The sequence below is a fragment of the Pseudorasbora parva genome, chromosome 15 (assembly GCF_024679245.1).
Source record: "Pseudorasbora parva isolate DD20220531a chromosome 15, ASM2467924v1, whole genome shotgun sequence".
In the NCBI taxonomy this organism is placed as follows: Eukaryota; Metazoa; Chordata; class Actinopteri; order Cypriniformes; family Gobionidae; genus Pseudorasbora; species Pseudorasbora parva.
In genome coordinates this window covers 178,752-191,443 of record NC_090186.1, presented here as the reverse complement: position 1 = coordinate 191,443, position 12,692 = coordinate 178,752, and the positions used below count along the sequence as shown (strand labels likewise).

General features: G+C 40.3%; 1 protein-coding gene across 1 annotated transcript in view; it reads left to right on the top strand.

Moving 5' to 3' along the window:
• Positions 1–751: 751 nt before the first annotated feature.
• lrfn2b (leucine rich repeat and fibronectin type III domain containing 2b) overlaps positions 752–12,692 on the top strand; it is an 81,743-nt gene continuing 69,802 nt past the window's right edge. The window contains exon 1 of the mRNA XM_067416592.1: positions 752–973. The gene's annotated coding sequence lies outside the window, so the exon portion shown is untranslated. The remainder of the gene's footprint in view (positions 974–12,692) is intronic.

Sequence of the window (12,692 nt, the reverse complement as noted above, 5' to 3'; positions counted from 1 at the left end):
GGCCTGATTATAGCCTTCATACTGTGAGTTGGAATGGGCTCTGGAAACATGTGGTGGCACACATTAAGGTACATTTTTATTAAAACCCTGACGTCTATAACCTCAAAAAGCTCTGCTGACCCCTCCATCTGTCCTTCAGAACATGGACAGAACGTATCATATCTCACCACAGGAGGAAGAACTGATAGACTCGTCAGCTGCTGAGGAAGACATCATTCACTTAAGCACACTACTTCATTTCCAAATCTACTTCTTTCATTAAGAGTAACAGTGGGTCTGAATGGGTTAAATAAACCTATAGAAAATAAAAATACAGTGTCTTTAACTAACTCCCTCATTACACGAGAAAAAGGAACAACAAGAAAACATGCCACCCAACCCCTGCCACTTCAATTGTGAAGGAAAAAAAAAGTATTTACAATATTTACAGAAAAAAATGGAGCATGCCGCCATGATAAGGAAAACACTGAGGAAACTACACACGGACAACATTCAGAAGGGGAAAGAAAAATACATTTATTCACTTTACACAGAAAACACAGAAAACAACAAATAAATGACTTGTGCCTGAAAGCATGCAGACCAAAGCATGATCTACCACCAATAGTCCTTTATTTAAAATAAAATAAAACATTTCTATACGAAAGTAATGATGCGCATTGTGCGTTCCTGATTTGTGAGTTTAGTCTATTGTCGAAGCTCTGTATATGAAGTTTAACATCGAGTCCGTTTATCAGATGATTCGCCAGATTGGCGAGGCTGCAGCGCGCGCGGCTCGTGCACGTGTGTTTGGTGCTCAGCAGCAGCACGCGCACGGCGGATGTGTTTGTGCTCGGTCACTCTCTGTGGATACAGTGTGTCGATGAGGATCGAGTTTAAACGCTGGACATGTAATGACCCGCTGTGTGTCAGGACGCGACGCTGTGTGTTTAATCGACATCGATGGACGATCGAGACTCGTCCCACACCGGAGGTAAGAGCCGCGGATGCAAACTGTTATTCACAATAAGCTGCTTAACACATTCAACTCGAGAGACAGAGACAGGCTGACTGATGCTGATGGCGCAAATAATAACTTACTGGAGCTGGCGTTATAATACACGCGGGTTTGGCTGCTTTAGGCGCTCGGTTTCCGCCGTTTGGGCTCTAATGTTGAGCGATATCAGTATCAGATATCACTTGATCATATCATCGATTAGAGATGAGCTGAAGTGTCTCTATCACAGGTTATAGATGAGCTGAAGTGTCCCTATCACAGGTTATAGATGAGCTGAAGTGTCTCTATCAGGTTATAGATGAGCTGAAGTGTCTCTATCACAGGTTATAGATGAGCTGAAGTGTCTCTATCACAGGTTATAGATGAGCTGAAGTGTCTCTATCAGGTTATAGATGAGCTGAAGTGTCTCTATCAGGTTATAGATGAGCTGAAGTGTCTCTATCACAGGTTATAGATGAGCTGAAGTGTCTCTATCAGGTTATAGATGAGCTGAAGTGTCTCTATCACAGGTTATAGATGAGCTGAAGTGTCTCTATCACAGGTTATAGATGAGCTGAAGTGTCTCTATCACAGGTTATAGATGAGCTGAAGTGTCTCTATCACAGGTTATAGATGAGCTGAAGTGTCTCTATCAGGTTATAGATGAGCTGAAGTGTCTCTATCACAGGTTATAGATGAGCTGAAGTGTCTCTATCACAGGTTATAGATGAGCTGAAGTGTCTCTATCGCAGGTTATAGATGAGCTGAAGTGTCTCTATCACAGGTTATAGATGAGCTGAAGTGTCTCTATCAGGTTATAGATGAGCTGAAGTGTCTCTATCACAGGTTATAGATGAGCTGAAGTGTCTCTATCAGGTTATAGATGAGCTGAAGTGTCTCTATCACAGGTTATAGATGAGCTGAAGTGTCTCTATCAGGTTATAGATGAGCTGAAGTGTCTCTATCACAGGTTATAGATGAGCTGAAGTGTCTCTATCACAGGTTATAGATGAGCTGAAGTGTCTCTATCAGGTTATAGATGAGCTGAAGTGTCTCTATCAGGTTATAGATGAGCTGAAGTGTCTCTATCACAGGTTATAGATGAGCTGAAGTGTCTCTATCACAGGTTATAGATGAGCTGAAGTGTCTCTATCACAGGTTATAGATGAGCTGAAGTGTCTCTATCGCAGGTTATAGATGAGCTGAAGTGTCTCTATCACAGGTTATAGATGAGCTGAAGTGTCTCTATCGCAGGTTATAGATGAGCTGAAGTGTCTCTATCAGGTTATAGATGAGCTGAAGTGTCTCTATCAGGTTATAGATGAGCTGAAGTGTCTCTATCAGGTTATAGATGAGCTGAAGTGTCTCTATCACAGGTTATAGATGAGCTGAAGTGTCTCTATCAGGTTATAGATGAGCTGAAGTGTCTCTATCACAGGTTATAGACGAGCTGAAGTGTCTCTATCACAGGTTATAGATGAGCTGAAGTGTCTCTATCACAGGTTATAGGTGAGCTGAAGTGTCTCTATCACAGGTTATAGGTGAGCTGAAGTGTCTCTATCACAGGTTATAGATGAGCTGAAGTGTCTCTATCAGGTTATAGATGAGCTGAAGTGTCTCTATCAGGTTATAGATGAGCTGAAGTGTCTCTATCACAGGTTATAGATGAGCTGAAGTGTCTCTATCAGGTTATAGATGAGCTGAAGTGTCTCTATCAGGTTATAGATGAGCTGAAGTGTCTCTATCAGGTTATAGATGAGCTGAAGTGTCTCTATCACAGGTTATAGATGAGCTGAAGTGTCTCTATCAGGTTATAGATGAGCTGAAGTGTCTCTATCAGGTTATAGATGAACTGAAGTGTCTCTATCAGGTTATAGATGAGCTGAAGTGTCTCTATCACAGGTTATAGATGAGCTGAAGTGTCTCTATCAGGTTATAGATGAGCTGAAGTGTCTCTATCACAGGTTATAGATGAGCTGAAGTGTCTCTATCACAGGTTATAGATGAGCTGAAGTGTCTCTGTCAGGTTATAGATGAGCTGAAGTGTCTCTATCAGGTTATAGATGAGCTGAAGTGTCTCTATCACAGGTTATAGATGAGCTGAAGTGTCTCTATCAGGTTATAGATGAGCTGAAGTGTCTCTATCAGGTTATAGATGAGCTGAAGTGTCTCTATCACAGGTTATAGATGAGCTGAAGTGTCTCTATCAGGTTATAGATGAGCTGAAGTGTCTCTATCAGGTTATAGATGAGCTGAAGTGTCTCTATCACAGGTTATAGATGAGCTGAAGTGTCTCTATCACAGGTTATAGATGAGCTGAAGTGTCTCTATCAGGTTATAGATGAGCTGAAGTGTCTCTATCACAGGTTATAGATGAGCTGAAGTGTCTCTATCAGGTTATAGATGAGCTGAAGTGTCTCTATCACAGGTTATAGATGAGCTGAAGTGTCTCTATCACAGGTTATAGATGAGCTGAAGTGTCTCTATCAGGTTATAGATGAGCTGAAGTGTCTCTATCACAGGTTATAGATGAGCTGAAGTGTCTCTATCACAGGTTATAGGTGAGCTGAAGTGTCTCTATCACAGGTTATAGGTGAGCTGAAGTGTCTCTATCACAGGTTATAGATGAGCTGAAGTGTCTCTATCAGGTTATAGATGAGCTGAAGTGTCTCTATCACAGGTTATAGATGAGCTGAAGTGTCTCTATCACAGGTTATAGATGAGCTGAAGTGTCTCTATCAGGTTATAGATGAGCTGAAGTGTCTCTATCAGGTTATAGATGAGCTGAAGTGTCTCTATCACAGGTTATAGATGAGCTGAAGTGTCTCTATCACAGGTTATAGATGAGCTGAAGTGTCTCTATCAGGTTATAGATGAGCTGAAGTGTCTCTATCACAGGTTATAGATGAGCTGAAGTGTCTCTATCAGGTTATAGATGAGCTGAAGTGTCTCTATCAGGTTATAGATGAGCTGAAGTGTCTCTATCAGGTTATAGATGAGCTGAAGTGTCTCTATCACAGGTTATAGATGAGCTGAAGTGTCTCTATCAGGTTATAGATGAGCTGAAGTGTCTCTATCAGGTTATAGATGAGCTGAAGTGTCTCTATCACAGGTTATAGATGAGCTGAAGTGTCTCTATCAGGTTATAGATGAGCTGAAGTGTCTCTATCGCAGGTTATAGATGAGCTGAAGTGTCTCTATCAGGTTATAGATGAGCTGAAGTGTCTCTATCAGGTTATAGATGAGCTGAAGTGTCTCATATCACAGGTTATAGATGAGCTGAAGTGTCTCTATCACAGGTTATAGATGAGCTGAAGTGTCTCTATCGCAGGTTATAGATGAGCTGAAGTGTCTCTATCAGGTTATAGATGAGCTGAAGTGTCTCTATCAGGTTATAGATGAGCTGAAGTGTCTCATATCACAGGTTATAGATGAGCTGAAGTGTCTCTATCACAGGTTATAGATGAGCTGAAGTATCTCTATCACAGGTTATAGATGAGCTTGAGTGTCTCTATCAGGTTATAGATGAGCTGAAGTGTCTCTATCAAAGGTTATAGATGAGCTGAAGTGTCTCTATCAGGTTATAGATGAGCTGAAGTGTCTCTATCACAGGTTATAGATGAGCTGAAGTGTCTCTATCACAGGTTATAGATGAGCTGAAGTGTCTCTATCACAGGTTATAGATGAGCTGAAGTGTTTCTATCAGGTTATAGACGAGCTGAAGTGTCTCTATCAGGTTATAGATGAGCTGAAGTGTCTCTATCACAGGTTTTAGACGAGCTGAAGTGTCTCTATCAGGTTATAGATGAGCTGAAGTGTCTCTATCAGGTTATAGATGAGCTGAAGTGTCTCTATCACAGGTTATAGATGAGCTGAAGTGTCTCTATCACAGGTTAAAGATGAGCTGAAGTGTCTCTATCACAGGTTATAGATGAGCTGAAGTGTCTCTATCACAGGTTATAGATGAGCTGAAGTGTCTCTATCACAGGTTATAGATGAGCTGAAGTGTCTCTATCAGGTTATAGATGAGCTGAAGTTATAGATGAGCTATAGTGTCTCTATCACAGGTTATAGATGAGCTGAAGTGTCTCTATCACAGGTTATAGATGAGCTGAAGTGTCTCTATCACAGGTTATAGATGAGCTGAAGTGTCTCTATCAGGTTATAGATGAGCTGAAGTTATAGATGAGCTATAGTGTCTCTATCACAGGTTATAGATGAGCTGAAGTGTCTCTATCGCAGGTTATAGATGAGCTGAAGTGTCTCTATCAGGTTATAGATGAGCTGAAGTGTCTCTATCACAGGTTATAGATGAGCTGAAGTGTCTCTATCAGGTTATAGATGAGCTGAAGTGTCTCTATCAGGTTATAGCTGAGCTGAAGTGTCTCTATCACAGGTTATAGATGAGATGAAGTGTCTCTATCAGGTTATAGATGAGCTGAAGTGTCTCTATCACAGGTTATAGATGAGCTGAAGTGTCTCTATCACAGGTTATAGATGAGCTGAAGTGTCTCTATCACAGGTTATAGATGAGCTGAAGTGTCTCTATCACAGGTTATAGATGAGCTGAAGTGTCTCTATCACAGGTTATAGATGAGCTGAAGTGTCTCTATCACAGGTTATAGATGAGCTGAAGTGTCTCTATTGCAGGTTATAGATGAGCTGAAGTGTCTCTATCACAGGTTATAGATGAGCTGAAGTGTCTCTATCACAGGTTATAGATGAGCTGAAGTGTCTCTATCACAGGTTATAGATGAGCTGAAGTGTCTCTATCACAGGTTATAGATGAGCTGAAGTGTCTCTATCACAGGTTATAGATGAGCTGAAGTGTCTCTATCACAGGTTATAGATGAGCTGAAGTGTCTCTATCACAGGTTATAGATGAGCTGAAGTGTCTCTATCAGGTTATAGATGAGCTGAAGTGTCTCTATCACAGGTTATAGATGAGCTGAAGTTGTCTCATCTGATCCGGACATGGCCTGGATCCGGCCGACTGCAGTAAACCTCTTGATAAACAGAGAGACTAACATTAGTGTGGATGCTGTTTTTCTGATAATGTAAAGAAAGTTAATAATGTTCTGTGTGTGTGCCATAGTAAAGAGATGTGTTTTAGTCTAGATTTAAACTGACAGAGTGTGTCTGCTTCCCCAACCATGCTAGGAAGACTGTTCCAGAGTTTAGGAGCTAAATAGGAAAATGATCGACCGCCTGCAGTTGATTTAGATATTCTAGGTATGATCAACTGGCCAGAGTTTAGAGACCGCAGTAGACGTGATGGAGTATAATGTGTTAAGAGCTCGCTTAAGTACTGGAGCTAAACCATTTAGTGCTTTGAGGAATAAGCAGGATTTTAAAATGTCTGCGATGTTTAATAGGGAGCCAGTGCAGTGTTGACAGAACTGGACTAATATGATCATACTTCCTGGTTCTAGTAAGAACTCTAGCTGCTGCGGTTTGGACCAGCTGGAGTTTGTTTATTAAGCGAGCAGGGCAACCACCCAGTAGAGCATTACAATAATCTATCTATCTATCTATCTATCTATCTATCTATCTATCTATCTATCTATCTGTCTGTCTGTCTGTCTGTCTGTCTGTCTGTCTGTCTGTCTGTCTGTCTGTCTGTCTGTCTGTCTGTCTGTCTGTCTGTCTGTCTGTCTGTCTATCTATCTATCTATCTATCTATCTATCTATCTATCTATCTATCTATCTATCTATCTATCTATCTATCTATCTATCTATCTATCTATCTATCTATCTATCTATCTATCTATCTATCTATCTATCTATCTATCTATCAATCATGGACCAGCTGGAGTTTGTTTATTAAGCGAGCAGGGCAACCACCCAGTAGAGCATTACAGTAATCTAGCCTTGAGCTCATGAACGCATCGACTAACTGTTCAGCATTTGGCACTGAGAGCATGTGCCGTAATAGGGCTGGGCGATAAAACGATAACAACAGTTCGATAAATTCTCGATATAATGCTTACGCGCTATGCCTAATGCTGCGTTCTGCAGACGGGCTTCTGGGTGCGGCACGCGGTAATGTTTACAGTCTGTGGCTGACGGGCTTAGAGGATCGGAGTGAAGCGGAGCGAGAAAAATAAGCGATAGTGAAGAAAACTCAGAGCTCATGACCAGCTCAGAGGACACAGATATCACTGACAAGTTAGTTCGCTCAACTTCAGCGGTTTGGAGATATTTTGGCGATCCCATCCGACAGAAAACAGCGACGTGCGTGGACTGCTTATCAATATCATAGGTTCACGTTCACCACATGGAATTTAATTATTAAAGTTTCCTGCTTCTTCGAAGTTCTTCCATATAACATTGAGCCCAACACAGCGGTAAATCTGCATTAACTTCATTCACACACAGGCTTATTACCTTGTTAGCTGCGGGTTTGTGACTTACAACAAGCTAACGCTAACTGTTCCAAACTATAATCACTAAAACATCGGTCTTGTACACGATCGCTATCATAATTGTCTTTGATCATTTATTAATAACTCTGCATCGCCTGTATCAAAAGAGTTTAAAATGTTTAAAATGAATAAAATAGACTAGACAGCCCTTACTGGAGATCTACAAATACTGAACTAGTGTTGCACGATATACCGGTGCTAGAAAACTATTGCGATACTCTGCTATTATAAACGGTACGATATGGACTATTATTAGTAGCGGTACTTTAAAGAGGACAGCGCCTATGAGCTGTATTTCTTCATTTCGGTGGATGTACGTGACAGCAGGTGTCAGGACGTGTGTGCAGAGCTCTTCTTCAGCCGCTCAATAAACATTAGAAGCAGAAGAGTTAAATATATACGCGCAACGCATGACGAAGAACGTAACAGAAATATGTGTGCATGAGGAGAAAAAGCGCGGCGCGGGACTCTGACCTGAAGCGCGCGCAGGCGCCTTTCAGACAACGAACAAGCGATCGCCATTCATTTCTTTCGCGGATTATTATTTGGGTCTGAATGGTCAAAAATAAGTAAAAATGCCCGATCTGGCGAGTAATCAGGTAAACACAGTCGATGTCTTTAGTGAACGCGTAGCCTACAGCTGAGGTAATGAGATCAGAGCAGGTCTTAAGCCAGACCTAATATTCTGGGATTAATGTTAAGCAAACAGTGAAAAATAGAAAACCACCACATGCTTGGCTAAATAACTCAATATATTTATTAAGAATCAGTGTAGAGTTAAATAGACTATTAAATAGACCTAATAAAGCTGAAAAATAAAGAACTGTTTGTCATATTGTTTGTAATTTAATTTTTTTGCTTATTTTTAAAAACAGATACAATTAAAAATCTATATTATAATTATAAGATTACATTTTTAAAAATATTAAATTACTCGAATCATAAAATAAGATCTGGTCATCCCAACCTGTTGAGAAGTGAAAGGTTAGTGAATGATAATGATTGATAATGATGATCTCTGTGAGGATCTTCACATCGGCCGTTATTACAGCAGTAAGAGGAGGAATGGGCAAAACCGGCGCAGGAACTGCTGGACAAGGGGATTTTAGTTAAAAAAAATAAAACAATGAATAATAAGTTCTGTTGTCATATTAATCATATTATCTGTTTTTTTTTTTACAGTTGTATCGTGTTAGTATCGGTATCGAGGTATTTTAGTCTGGTATCGTGACAACACTACACTGAACTTAGCTCTCTCCCTCCTCTCGAGACCAGCCCACTGTCGCTGAGGTGTGTGTGTGTGTGTGTGTGTGTGTGTGTGTGTGTGTGAGAGAGAGAGAGATGCACAGTGGACCTTTTTTTTGCCCGTTTGCGTTTACTACTTACACAATAAGTACTGATATTATTGATATACAGTGTAGAGTAAAAAAATGCTGACCACAATAAAGATTTTAATAAATAAATCTACCTCAGTTTTAATAAACTGTTCACTTGTTCGGGAAGTGTTTGTCATGTTTTGACAATAAAGGATAGTTTAAACCACAGCTAACTGTCTGTTTTCTACATCTTTCACTCAGGAGCAAACATATGCCTTTAAACTTTAAAGAAATAAAGAATTTACATTTATTTTGATATTTATCGATATCGACTGATATGGAAAATTATATCGTTATAATTTTTTCGGGCCATATCGCCCAGCCCTATGCCGTAATGTAGATATATATTTAAGATGGTAGAATGCAGTTTTACAGATGCTAATTAATTTAAATATAGCGTCATCATAAAATAACTAGAACGTTTCCATCTACTCATTCCTCTCGTTGGTTCACTCCTGAACTGAGTTTTTTGAAAACAAAATGTAGGCGTCTCTAAAGACTGAAACCCTCCCTTCGTGTGCATGCCATGGCCTTTTCAGATTCAGCCGAGGAATATAGAGGAGCTCTTAGCATTGCATGTTCTCACTATCTCTCACCTGTCTTCAACAAAGCCAAACTGAAAGCTCTCTTTTCTGAAATAAACAAACTGGTTAAACTGGTTACTGGTTATCCATAACTATTACTGGCTCTGTTGATCTCTGTGAAAGTTTTCAGTCATTTTTCTACAAAATATCGATAACCTTTATCAAACGTTTTCTCCAACTTCCCCTTCCTGTTTAACTCCATGTCTGATCGGTCATCCACTCAACACTTTTAACGCACACACACACACACAGGTTAAAATACATCTTTTGCACACTTGATCCTATTCCAACATACCTTCTAAAAACCCTTCTGCCGTCATTTATTCAACATTAGTTATATTATAAATATATCTCTTGCCACTGGTTATGTTACGCATGATCTAAAAGTAGCAGCGGTCACTCCAATGCTAAAGAAGTCTGACCCTGATAACCCTAATCAGAACAATTACAGGCCAATTACAAATCTCCCATTCATTGCCAAATAGCTTGAGAAGGTTGGCGTAGTACAACTGCAGTCACAGGTAGAGCAAAATAATCTTTTTAACCCACTTCAGTCAGGTTTGCGTCCCTATCACAGCCCTGATACAGCACTTTTAAAAGAGCTAAAGGACCTCCTCCTGATTTCTGCTTCTGGTGCCCACCGTGTCCTAGTTCTGCTCGATCTCAGTGCTGCCTTTGACACTCCGCTCCTTTCCCGACGGTCTGCGATCGGCGTCACTGGTGCTGCTCTTCAGTGGTTGAGCTCGTGTCTATCAGATAGACAGCAGTGTGTTAGGATAGGTCAAGACCCATCCAGTACCGCTACTATCACTCATGGTGTACCTCAAGGCTCTGTACTTGGTCCGCTCTTATTTCTTGTTTATGTGCTGCCACTAGGTCAGATAATCAGACGCCATGGTCTTTACTTTCACAGTTATGTTGATGATATTCAGATTTATTTCACAGTTAAACCCAACTCAGCTTATCCTTCTACTTCTGTTAACTCCTGCCTTCAGGAACTTAAATCCTGGGTAACTGATAACTTCTTACAGCTTAATACTGATAAAACTGAAATCCTGTTGATTGGCCCTGAATCACAGAATTTGGCATGAGATGATATTTTCAGCTCATCAAACTCTGCACACATCCCTCTCATCCTCAACCAACTTCACTTCCAGTTGAAACTGTTAGTTTCAGTCTATGAAGCCAGTCTTGGCACTGCACCACAATACCATGCTGAGTCAGTGCAACCATATGTTCCTGCCCGGACCCTCAGATCCAGCAATGAAAACCTGCCGGCCGGACCCCAGTTTAAATGCTCTGCTGTGGGAGGAAGGGCTTTTAGTGTTATTGGCCCTAAATTATGGAATAAGCTGCCCCAAATATCCTACGCTCCACACTATTAAATCCCAACATTCTCTTAGCTCAGTAAATAGTTATCTTTCTCGCACCTTCTCAGCCTTCAAGTGATCTCACACTTCTTCATGTTATGCTACCTGACTACTTATTGTATTAATGTTCTCTTTGATTCTATAACTTCTTTGTTGTTTTTGTCTATCTGTCGTTATTTGTTGTACAGCTGCTTGTTTATTTGCTATAATGAACAGGCTGACTGGATGATCGTAAATTGATTGTACTTTGGTACTCCATTGTGAAGCGACCTTTGTTCTTGAAAGGCACTATAAAAAAATGAACATATTATTATTATTATTATTATTATTATTATTATTATTACTGTTATTATATGAGGGAAGTCATGCTGGTCTTTTCTCCTCTATTGTGCCGTATATCGAGTAAATGAAGGCGGGGCTTGATGGTGTCTGTGTGGAATTGATTGGATGGCTGTGGTTTGCTATTGGTGGATCTCATGTGAGTGACAGTTGGCTCCGCCCTCGTCATCAGAGAAGAGATGAAGTTACTCTGATTCAAGATTATTAACACAATAATGATATGCACCGATGAATCACTTTATTCACCAAATAACCACTGCAATATGCCATAAAGTAAGAATTGTTTTGTATTGTTAATGAAGTTCTAATCATTACATCAGCGCTAGCTCGTATGGTTTGTGGTCCCTGGTCCTTTAAATGATTGTTTCTGTATGTAGTATTGGCAATAAAAACACCGCTTCTAAAACAGTCCATGCTTAGGACATTTTAATACCAATGGATTTCCAATGAAAGTAAGTATTCAGAATAAATAAAATAAGTCCTTAAAGGGATGGCTAACCCAAACATGAAAATTCTGTCATCTACTCACCCTCAAGTAAGGGTTGTATAAATATAGTTGTTCTGCTGAACACAAAGGAAGATATTTGGAAGAATGTTTGTAACCGAGCAGATCTCACCCCCTTTAATTAACATAGTATGGTAGTCAATGGGGGGTGAGATCAAACGTTCTCCCAAATATCCCAGAGTCTCTCCCCCAGAAACACACTCCATTTCATTAGCCCTCATCGCTCTCATCGCTCTGACCAACAGATGCTATTTTAATAGGTCTTTTACAAAACTTCTCAAAATTATAACTGTGTTCCTCTGAGCCACATATACAAATATGATGATGATTGTAAACGTTAACTCTTAGACTTGCTGAAACATGATTGTGCCGAGGTCCACTGGGACGGATGCTCTCCGGAGATTCACTGCCAATCAGATCACTAATCACTCAGAAATTAAAGCCCAGATATCAGTGATGACTTTCACATCACTTTAAATCACATCACTACACAACCAGACAAACTGCTAATGCAAAATAATCCAGAAAGTGATATATGAATTATTGTGTAAATAGACACGATTACTGTAATACAGCTAGTTATTGTGATTCCACATGGTAATGTCCTGCTCATGTTCCCCAGACAGCAGAAATCTGCTGTAGGTCTTTAGACCTTTATTTAGCGGTGTGTGAATGTGATGTTTGTTTCAGAAAGAAAGCACCGAGTCTTATTCCACACATATCTCAGGTCTCCAGTAATGCCTCTGTAAGTAGCCCTCGGGCAGGGGATCTGCTGGCTATAAATAAGGCCACATATGTCAGTGACGTGAACTAATCTCCCACTGAGCCTCTGGATCTCTTTTACTGCTTTCTCACAGCTCGTTGCTCTTTCCTACAATATCACGTTATTATACCATTCTTCACCTAATGCTGCTTCCCCAAATCACCTTTGAGTCTTCACAGCCGTCTCTGCCATGCCAGACTGGGAGCTGACAGACAGGCTTTGATCTGACAGGGCGAGATGTGATCAGGATTGAGTTTGTTTGACTCAAATCCCTTGCCATATGTCATACTTCATTTGGATGTTCGTAAATCATAGATGCCACCGTGACTCCACATCAGAAGAGCATTCAGCTCA